Raw genomic sequence first — 11,807 nt, forward strand, 5'->3', positions numbered from 1 at the left:
CGGCGGGCCGGCACAGAGCGCGGGGCGGGGGCGGGAGGCCAGCAGGGGGTGCGCCGCCGGGGCAGGCTCAGCCCGAGCGGGTACGCTGGCGCCGGGCGGTAAGGGCGGCCGGGCGGCGGGAGCTTGCGCGGCGCGGTATCCGGGTCGCCCGGCTGCCTTTACAGGTTCTTCCTGGCGTTTTCGCTTCCAGCGCTAGCGTCATGGCTGCCCGGCTTAGTCTGCTGTTGCCACTGTCGCTGCTGCTGCTGCTGCCATGGCCAGCCCACCGCACTTCTATAGACTTGATTCTTTCGATGTCCGCATGCGCCTGCGTCTCCCTCGGCGCGTGCCTGGTTCTCCTGCGGCTCCTCCCCTGCGCGCCGAAGGAGCGCTGTCGGGAGAGCTGCCTTGGTGGCGCCCGCCTGCTTCGGCAGAAGGCGGCAGCAGCGCTGCGGGTCCTCGGAACACGTGGCGCGCAAGCGTCGCTTTTCCACTTTCCCTCACTTCACGCCCCACCCAGCTGTCTCGACCACCCTCAGGATGTTTTCCCCTGGTGTGCCTCTGGACCAAATCGTGCTAAAAGCCATTTCTTTTTCTTTTATGCAAGGCCACTTTGTCACTTGGTTTCCGTCAGTCTCCTGAGAATGGGGATTTTAAGTCTAGCGTGGTTCACAGTTCTGGTTTTTTAGGAGTTATACTTGAAAGCTCAATGTCGGACACAAGAGCATGAAATCCGTCACTGGTGCTTTGCATTTGCATTTGTCTTGGGAAGGACATACCCTCCGCCTGCCCCTTTTACTAACTAGGGAGAATCTGGATGTTCCCAAGCCCAGCACCACGTGCACACGCCGCCAGCTGGCTCGCGCGTTTTCCACGGAGCCCTCTGGAGGGGAGGGAGCGCGGTTCGGATTAGCCGCTCGCGAACACCAAGTGCTGCTCTTAGCCCCGTCCAGCCCGCCCTGTTCAGCTAGGGCCTCGCCGCGCCAGTTGCCCCGGCCGCCTTATGTAGGTCTGCGCGGCGGGCGCGTGACGTGGACTCGGGACCGTGGGCGGCCGCCGCCGCGTGTGCGCACGCTCCGCGCAGACGTGCCTCGGCGCCGCTGGCACTAGGGCCTCGTGGAACGAATGCACATTCCAGGGATCCGGGGTGTACGGCCAGCGCGACCGCGTCACAGCGCAGGCCCCACCCCCTTCGGCGAGTCTGGGCGTCCAGGCGCCGCCCCGGGCCCGAACTTGGACTCGAGGTGGCGGGAGGCGCGGGAGCGAGTTGTGGGGGGAAGTCCTGCTCGCCTCCGCGGGGTCCCCGCTGGCCGTGGGGGCGACCGGCTGGCTGGCTCGCCGTCGCGCAGGGCGGGCCGCCGATGGGGGCAGACTTGCGCCCTATATGCCACCCAGGCTGGGGTAAGCCCAGCCCAGCCGCGCGGCCTTCAGCTCTGCCACCGTTGGCAGCCTCAGACTCAGCCCAGACTGAATTGAATGCTTGAGTTTCGCACTTTTATCGGGAGGAGGAGCTGGTGTGTGTTATGGTAAATCACTTTGGGCTGGTCGTTAGTCTCCCTAATACACGTAGGCTTAGTCGCTCTTCAATTGGGACTTTTACACTTCAGCTCTTTAAGGGCGGCCTCTGGGGCTGCTTTTGTTGGGAACACAGGCCCACAACTCTCCCTTGAGACTGGAATGAGCTGGTTAAGTGTGGGAAGAACAGGGTACTAATTATATTATCTTTCCTACAACTGGATTGGTAGGTGGAGAGAAAAAAAAAATCCTGCTGACGTTTCTCTCTAGTCGTTGCTATTGAAAATACCAGGTTGCTTCAAAGGATTAACCACAAGGAAGAGGAAAAACACCCTTAGAGAAACAGTGGAGGGAGCTGCTTAAAACACATGAAAAAACCTGTTCGAAAATGGCACAGAAAACGTAATGTCAGACCTAAATGTTTTTACAGGCTAACCTTGAATGCCTTTTGGGGATTTCCATAGAAGGTGCGCTTGCTTTAAAGGTCTCTCCATCTGTTCCTGGATCTTGCCCTGCAATTGCAATCCTGCCTCACCCTCTCCAAGCTGGGAGAACGGGGCCTGCCCAGATCCTTCCCGGGAGTAGCTGGTGCCAGCGGGTTTGGTCACTCCCAGGCCCTGCTGTTGCACACCACTTTGAAGACCTGTCCCTTTGGTCACCCTCCTCAGAGACCCTTTGACACTCATTCCAGCACATGGCTTCACCCACTGCGTCACTGCCCAAAGGGGATGAAGTCGAGTCCTTGTGCTGCAGAGAAATAAACCAACTCAACGCCCCCAAGAGACGGCCCCACTAAGCACTGACTGAAACATATTAAAAGAAAACACAACCCACCATTAGAGCTGTGGCCTAATTATACTCATTTCTCTGCAAGCTGGTACTGTAATGGCCTCAAGGGAGAGCCTGCCACTCCATCCCAAAATAGAATTAGAGATACAAATTCTGCCTTGAGAGATACTAAGATCTTTGTAGAACAGAGCTTTTCTTCTCCAAAGGAAGAACATTTCCTTCTTACTTTACACTGCCAGTTTCATGTCGAAACTGAGTTGTTGTAACTTCCCTAATGAAATGCCCGATGGAAAATGGAAAGGCTATTTTAGTTCTGGGCTCGATCCGGAATCAAGGGGGTTAAGGCTGGATTCAGGGCAGCAATTCCTTATATTGTATCAGAAGTCTTTCATGCTGCCTGGCCTTTCATGTAGCTCTGAAGCAGCTTTATCGATGTATGCTAAGTAAACATAGCTTTGTTTTTGTCTTCCACCCACCGTTCCCTCCCGGCACAGACTGGAGTTGGATCCCGTCCAACGCGGCTGCTGCAGCAGTTACAGCCGCCTCCTCCACACACAGGAGCAGGGTTTCTAGGGTGAGGCAATGCGTCTGCAATTCGCAGAGACAAGGCAGGAATTGTAATTGTAGTTCATCATGTGATGACTTATGAAAGAGGAAGTTGGTATGTTTTAGTCACGTAGACTCTGCCCTCTTGCTTAAGGCACCAGGTCCTCTCAGAAGAGAATTATGCTCATCTTTGCCACCCAGAGTCAAGGTTACCGGGTTGGCTGCAGTGTGCTCCTGCACATTCATATACGGACAGGCAGGCAGACGCTGGGCCAAGTGTCGGCGAAGCAGCGGGATGAGGCTGGCTTTTCACCAGAACACTGAAATGTTGCAATTTGTCTTGAGGACTAAAGGAAATATTCTATGGAGAACACTCCTGCTGAGACTAGACAAACCAACAGTTCTTTCCAGCTCTAATTTCTGAGTGTTTTTTTGTTTTTTAATAAAAATACAGTTTAGGAGTAAAAGGAAAGCCATTCAGTATGACACCATCAGAAAAGCAGGAATAAGGAAGTAGCTTGGAAGGCAAACCTAAGAGAGCAGTTGTAAGCGATAGCTCAATGGGTAGAACAAATATGACCTTCCCACACCGAGATTGAAATGGGCTTCTACTGCGTGAGCGTTAAACATCTAAAATCTGAATCTGGTTTCCAGAGCTTACTCCAGTCAAGCAGCTCCTAACACATGGAAGCCCTGAGCTGACAGTCTATAGAGCAGTGTAAAGAAACGGTTCCTACAAGAGTACCTTATTGAACTTTGTCCCCAGGATACGCAGCTGCAGGAAGGGTGCAGCCCCATGCCCCCAGCAGCTTGTGGGTGCTGTCCAGGCGATAGATGGTATTCCTAGGAACTGCTGAGTCCGTGGCTTTCACCCTCTATCCAGAGGTGGAATCATAGCCTTCATTCTTTAGAGTGCAGTTTCCTTAAATAGCATGATGTTGCAACCATGCTAAAGCTTCTTAAACTCTGACCTTGGCATATTTGAAGAAGAGAAAAAATGCAGTCACATTTCATCAGGATTTCTGTGGACATCATTGCAGGTTTTTTCAGCTTTGGCAAAAGTGTCATAAGGCTTGAAGAGCACACGTGATATTCAGGGCTTTTCCAATTCTTTTAAAAATATTATTTATATTTGAACACATTTGTTTATATGAATATATCTACACATACTATGGAGCACCATGACATAAATGAACCTTCCGTAGTTGATATGAGAGTCTTCCTTCTCAGCAACAGCATTTTATGAGGCAGTCTTACTGTTTTTCAAATTGCAAATACTCTTTTGTAGAAATGCTTTCCCTCTGTTTGACCTCTCTCTGTAGCCCACCTCCCCTGTGCACAGAGAGCATACAGATAGTAAAGCCACTTTTGCATGTGGAGGAGATAAACTCTCTGTGGAGGGTCTAAGAATCAAGCCAAATAAAATCACAGGAGCTCTTAATCATCCACATATTGTACACAGAAGCTGTTAGTCACCAGCCTATATGTCAACATATGTATAGGTCCCTATTTAGAGCAAAATTTGGGGTCTTGATGAAGGTTAAATACTTACTGTGTCAGAATTTAAAGAGCTAAGTGAGAAACAGACAAAACAGACAAAGGAGAGATTGAGGTCACACACTTGCTCAGTCTGCAAGGAAATTTGTAGAACTGGAAGGGATTCAACAGCCATTTGATGCCAGTAAACCTCCTATTGACTTTTTGGAAAAAGCAGGATGAAATGCACTTTTCTGGAATAATATCTGGATGTGGGTTTAACTTAGAATATTTAAGACATCACTGTAACCCTTTGAAAGATATCAGTAGGAAGGTGCTGACAAAATAATGAATTAACTTCACAGATAATGTTTGAAAATATAAAAATGGTAAATTTTCTCTTCTTAGCTTTCCTATTAAAAAATGTATGTTTCCTACATACACATTCCATAGCACAAGAACTGAAAAACTCAAATAATGTAATAATTCAAAAAGGTTAAAGAACAGTACGATGGCATGGTGTTTGGTATATCTTTCATATGAACATTTAAAAAAGATATTTCGAGGATAAAGTCTGTTATCTTGTCATCCTTTTCAGAAACTAAAAACCTGACTTACCTAAAGTAACATGAAAAGTGAGTGTCAGAGGCCAGACGTGGTGGCTCACGCCTGTAATCCCAGCACTTTGGGAGGCCACGGTGGGCGGATCAGGAGGTCAGGAGTTTGAGACCAGCCTGGCCAGCATGGTGAACCCCTGTCTCTACTAAAAATACAAAAAATTAGCCAGATGTGGTGGCAGGTGCCTGTAATCCCAGCTGCTTAGGAGACTGAGGCAGGAGAATTGCTTGAACCCAAGAGGCGGAGGTTGCAGTGAGCCAAGATTGTGTCACTGCACTCCAGCCTGGGCGACAGAGCAAGACTCTATCTCAAAAAAAAAAAAAGAAAAAGAAAAAAAAGAAAAAAAGTGCCAGAACTGATATCTAGGTATGAGTCCTATTGCCTAAGGATGGAGTCGAGAATATTCTATTTGCATTTCGCATTGTTAAAAATCATGTAAGCACAGTGTAGAGTGCAGCAAAAGAGTGTTAACATCTGAGTGTTAACAGGAAAGGTGTTAAGATTTGCTTATCTATACCTATATTTATAGGAAAAAGGAAAATTTTACTATAGTCCATAGAACAATCAATCCAAAGAGAAGTAAACATTCACCACAGACAAAAGGAGCTGACAGAGTTAAGGCACAGTTGCTACAATACCATGTCTAGTGTGGGACTGTTTAAATGGCAAACCATTTTTATGCTGGTCTTTATGAACCTTGGATAAAAACTGATGTTGGTGTTAGGATAAAAGATTGAATTGTGGGAGTCAGTTGGGTGATGAAATGGTTTTGGCACTTACCAAATTGAATACTGCACCTCCAACTCTTTGTGATCTGTTTTCTTAAAAAGAGGAAAAACTCATTAAATAATTTAATTCCAATTGTAGGAGTCCAATCCTGACTACTTTGCACTCAGACAAATAAATACAATGGGCTACAGGGTACTGAAAAGAAAAAAGTATGAAACAACATTGTATAGAATATCACAGTTATAAGGGTACAAGTTGTTCATAAATTATTCAAATGGACTTTTATTATTATTATTATTTGAGACAGAGTCTTCCTCTGTCGCCCAGGCTGGAGTACAGTGGCGTGATCTCAGCTCACTGCAACCTCCGCCTCCCAGGTTCAAGCAACTCTCCTGCCTCAGCCTCCTGAGTAGCTGGGATTACAGGCTCGCACCACCACACCCAGCTAATTTTTGTATTTTTAGTAGAGACTGGGTTTCGCCATGTTGACCAGGCTGATCTCAAACTCCTGACCTTAGATGATCCTCCCACCTCGACCTCCCAAAGTGCTGGGATTATAGGCATGAGCCACCGCACCCGGCCATGTTTTGTATTTCTTATGAAATAGAAATTCGCCAATAGAACTAGGCTTTCTCTTGACAAGATGAAAATATATTTTGCAAAAGAATGCCATTCAGCAGGAGAATTTGGCCTTACCAATGGAGTTTCACTAATCTGTTCTGGTGACTTACTTACTTTAGTCTAATAGGCTCAGCAAAAAATAAAGTAAGGTTGTTATTTGAAACAATTATTGTATGTATATAGTGCAGATTCCAGTGCTATCTCTCGGAGATCTACACATTTAACAATAAAATTCTTTCTCCAACACCTGTGTTTTGGCATGGGAGGAGTAGTGGTCATTTTTGTAGGTAAAGGAGACACAGAGAGCTCCCTACAGAAGGAAGGAAAGTTAAACAGACTGACCGAGGACTGTACTTTATTAGTTGGAGTGAATTCCTGTATGCATTGGCACATCCATTTCTGTGCCCACATAGTAATGCCTCTTTGTGAGACAGAGTGCAAAACCACTGGGAGAATTAAGATTCACACCCAGAACTGAAGTTCATACAGGGGAGAAGGAAACAGACATGTGGTAGGCAGCCTAGATGTGAGCCCTAGCAAGAGACCACTGATGGATTCCCCAAAGTGACTGCCTAAATATAGTGTGTTTACTACAAAGCTTGTCACAGACAGCTAAAATGCAAATACAAATGAACTTTGATGGACTTCCTGGCAAGACTCCTAGCCCTTCAAGCAAATTCCTGAGTGAGGAAGCTGGTTCTGAAGCATGCCTGGGAACTGGACACACGTGAACTTCCTGAGGACTCTTTAGCATTTAACAGGTAGCTGGATTTTAAACATTTGTCAGGCTGCTTTTATTCTGTCTACCTGCCTCTCAATTATCTACCTATCTACCTATCCATCTATTTATCTTTGCATTATCAGACCAATTCATTATTCTTAATAATGGCTAAGAACATCAGCGTCTGTTCACTTTATGAACCGAGACACCAAGGCAATAAGGAATCTGTCTTAAAACAAAGAAAATGTGCAGTTAAACGACAGTTAGAATTCAGTTTTCCCAAACTGCAGTTCTTTCTTTAGCCCACTGGTGGGCTGCCTCCTATTTATATTTTCTTCATAGGTTCTTTTTTGCATACATGTAAATATCCATGCAGGAGATCACCGGGGGACCACAGGTTCTCTTCGTACACCTGGCATGTGATCTGAGGCAGGTCAGTTGGATACCCTAGGCCGGTTTTTCTTGAGTGGAGGAGATGGTGCTGGCCTTGATGTCATTTCTGTTCTGACCTCTCATGTGGTGGGTGGGGGTGATGGGAATACACAGGAATTTGACAAACCCAAGCCCAACATTCTTCTGACCCACATGGGATTACAAAACAATGCGGAAAAACTACCAGTAAATGCCTGCCCATTATTTGGGGGCACTGTGCCATCCAAATAAAGTCAGGAGGTTAAATGGCTACCAGAGCATCACATCATCTGAGAACATCATGTCTGTTTGGTTTGGGCTTAATCCCAGGTTAGGAGAATCTAAACCACGGTCTATACTTAGTTTAAATTAACCAGGGCAAAACATCTGTATCAGCATTAATATAAGACCAACTTCAATGTCTCAGGGCTTATGGAAAATATTTGCATTTTTCTTTCCTTAAGAGACTGCCTTATCTCATATATGTATGTGTGTGTATGTGTGTTTATATATAATTTTATGAGTATGTGTGTATATGTATATATACATGTGTATATATGTGTAAATATATGCATATACATACATATATGCATACATATATATATATATATATGGGCAAAGACTTAATATACTATCCACAGGCTATTCAGATAATTCAAGAGGCCCTCAGTTGAGGAAGCAAACAGACAGACAAAACGGTTTCATACACAGGCAGGCATTTAGCTGAGTAGGTCAGCAGGATACGGAAACTTGCTTTGAGGTGGTTTTGTATTCTCACCTAGGATTCTACTACTTAATGGCTGTGTGGCTTCTTTGCAGGCTATATACAGAATTCATAAAGGGTATTATGAAAGTAAATTCAAAGAATTCTGATGTTTTGAAATTTGTTGTGACTTGGTTAACTATGGTGAAATGTTACATTCATGTTACACTATGGCATTTGTTTATACGGGTCTGATTATGGGAAAACTTAATGAAGTTTTAAAAAATTCTATGTTTTTCAAAAATTCTGTGTTTTTCTTAGGTGAAGAATTTGTTTCAACTATTCTTCAAAAACCAAAAAAGGAGCCACCATATACTTTACTTTTCATATAAAGATTACTCAATATATTTTAAAATGGGTGTTCCAGAATTAGACTTCAGATTCCTTGAATTCAGAGTGTGGAAAAGGATAGGCAGCTCCTGTAATAGGAGACATTCTTTTAAAAGCCTGGAATGTTGAAACCCTCTTAGACTGAAAACATGTCAGGACATGCCTTTTTGGGATACTGTCAAATGGTTCAGGCTCAGAATTCCACATTCCGTACTTTTGAAGTTGTTTTCTGTTGGCAAATGACCTCTTGATTATTTTCATGTGGTGAGTATTCAGGCCAACCTTTTTGGCTCCAAGTGATTTAAAAACACACACACACACACACAAAAACAAACCACTCTGAAGTGTCCGTATTTTAGCATAAAGTTAGGAATTATGCGAGTGCTGGGTGTATCATGGTCAGTTCTGTGAGCCTCGTCACAGTTTATAGCCAAAGTCAGAGGCTTCAAAATCAGACACACATTGACCTGGAATGCTTTATTCTCCAGTGCTCTTTCTTGATTCTCAAAAGTATCACTACTGTGAAAAAATTTTCACTATTAGGGAGCTGTCATTTCCCTGGTAAAAGTAAACAGCAATTTCATTCACCTCTGCTCGTTTCTGGATGAAGGCTGGCAATGGCTTAAGGAACAAATAAATGAATGAGTAAATGAGTGGAGTTCCCTCCTCCTGACTCAGAAAGGTGCTGTTTCCCCTCATGAAGGAGACACAACTTAGATGCAAGCCAGTTCTCCCACTACATAGAGCCCTTCTGTTTTTAGGAAGTTCTGATTCATGGATTGGAGAATTGCACTAAATTAGTGTGCTGTACAGCATGGGCCTGGTTAAATTAAACATAAATGCTCTGCCCCCTGCCACCCACCTCAGTCTGACCACAGAGAGTTCATTTGATGGGCGCCACTATCTGTGAGACCCAAAGGTAGCTGACTTCAAACCCTGTCTACATTTGCCTTATTTAGACCATGTGTTAGTAGATGTTGTAATATTTTTTATGAACCAGTAGGATTCTCAGAATGCTTCAAAACAGAGAGGCATGATATTGGGTGATGATTTTTTTTTTTTTTAAGTCTCGTCTCGATTCAATTTTGTGAGAATTTTAAAAAATTGTCTGTTTTATTGAGAAATTACTCAGAGATCATATACAATGAGAATCTCGGCTGGAAGAAGATAAACAAAACAAGTGTAACAAGGGTTCTTTTAAAACATTTCATTTTGCAGACCAATAATACAACTTGTAAATCTTTTACAAATACTTTTCTTACAGTGTATAAATTATATTTTACTTGAAGCTAATAAAGCCACCATAGAGAAGAAAGTTAATTTTTTTTCTTTAAGCTTTCCATAGGTAGTATAATTTAAATAATTCTATGGTAGAGTTTCAACACCTCAGATTGAGCACTTTTGTTTATGAAGTAAGAACAGTAATCCTCATGTAAAAAGGTGGTATTGCTACCCTAGACAGCAGATGGTGTTATTAAATACACAGGCAAAGTCTAAGGTCATAAGGAACTAACAATTAACCAGAAATACGATCTGTCACAGTCGTTTAATGGGTAACCTACCAGATATATACCACTTGTATTCTTCTGAGTGGTGGGAGGTAAATAGTCAAGCTTCAGAGCAGTTGCAAAATCGTTTAGAAATATTGTAATTATATTCTTATTCAAGCATTTAGTGAAACCAACAAGCCAGAAAGTGAAAATCAGTGTGATTTCCTCATAATACTGTGTCCTATTAATCTAGTTTGAAAAATACTTTACCAATTCAGACAGCACAATTTCATAGCTATCCCTGAATCTAACTGGTCTCTCCAAAGTAGGACTGTTAAAAGTTTGAATTTTTTACTGCTAGTCTCAGTTGTTCTCAGATCTCTTTACATTATCATAGGTATAATTTTTGCTCCTGAAGTTTTCGTTGTGTGAAGGTAAAAAACTGGAGCATACACAATAGCAAATGGAAGCAGGGTGACAGGAGACAGCTGGGAAACTGTAGTGGGGAGGAGAGGGAGTCAGCTGGGGCTGGTGGGGTGGACCGTAGGAAGAGGATGGTCTCACCAGTAAGGAATGGGTGGCACTATTAAAATCTGGATGTGGGCTCAATTTCTATTGTAAATCAAATATAAATCTATCACTAAAATAGGAGCTGGAGACACAGTGCCCAAGTCCTCATGAGAGTTTCACAATAAGGGTTTGCCATGTTGAATGTGTCATCAATTCCTTTTCAGTTAGGGCTTTTGAGGATGAGGAACTGAATTCTAAATTCACCCAAAGGAAAAATGGCCAACAGGGCAGCAACTAAGCTTGAATCACAAGGAACAAACTGCTTGGTTAGAATTTGGAAGAGTGGCTGCGTGCAGTAGTGCACACCTATGATCCTAGCACTCTGGGAGGCTGAGGCAGGAGGATTACTGGAGACCAGGAGTTTGAGACCAGCCTGGGCAACATAGCAATATCTCTACAAAAAAAAAGAAAAAAAATACAAAAATTAAGGCCAGGTAGAGTGGCTCACACCTGCAATCCCAGCACTTTGGGAGGCTGGGGTCTCTACAAAAAAATTAAGAATTAGCCAGTTGTGGTAGTGCATACCTGTAGTCCCAGCTACTAGGCAGGCTGAGGTAGGCGGATTGCTTGAATCCAGGAGGTTGCGGCTACAGTGATCCATGAACCATGATCATGCCACTGCACTCCAGCCTGGGGAACAGAGCGAGACCCAGTCTCTAAAAAAAAAAAAAAAAAAAAAAAAAAGTTTGGAAGAGTAAACGTTTTCCCATAGGCAAATAACTACGAAGCATACCCAAGAGTCGTGACTCTAGCCGGTGTGTCAACCAATTGTAAAAACAGCATCTGGAAAAGCAAAAACATCCTCAGTGCCCCAGGTGAATAGAGATGAACAATGAAAAGCAAGGTTCAGAGGTCACTGGCTGATCAGGGTAAAAAAGTGGGTAGATTCTAATCTTCAGACAAAAACTATTCTTAAAAGACAAAAAGTTATTCGATTTCCTTGCTGTTGGATTTGCTGAGGATGTCTGAGTCCCAGAGAATGCATACTAATAAGGACTTTTTTCTTACACAGTTTCATGCATTTATATATGTTTATTTAAATTTCTCTAAATTTAAATTGAATAAGGAAGGCAACAGCATCTCGGGGCACAGACTCATAATTGGAGACCTTCATCCGCAAGCTTAGCTAGCTTGATTTTCCATGTGGCCAGGACACCTGCTGAAACTTCCAGCAGTCCTCAGAAAAGATGATGAGATACCCTTGGGCTGAATGAGTAAGAACTTTCTGGAGAGTGGAAGACTGGTGAAA

This window comes from Papio anubis, chromosome 1 (assembly GCF_008728515.1).
Source record: "Papio anubis isolate 15944 chromosome 1, Panubis1.0, whole genome shotgun sequence".
Classification (NCBI taxonomy): Eukaryota; Metazoa; Chordata; class Mammalia; order Primates; family Cercopithecidae; genus Papio; species Papio anubis.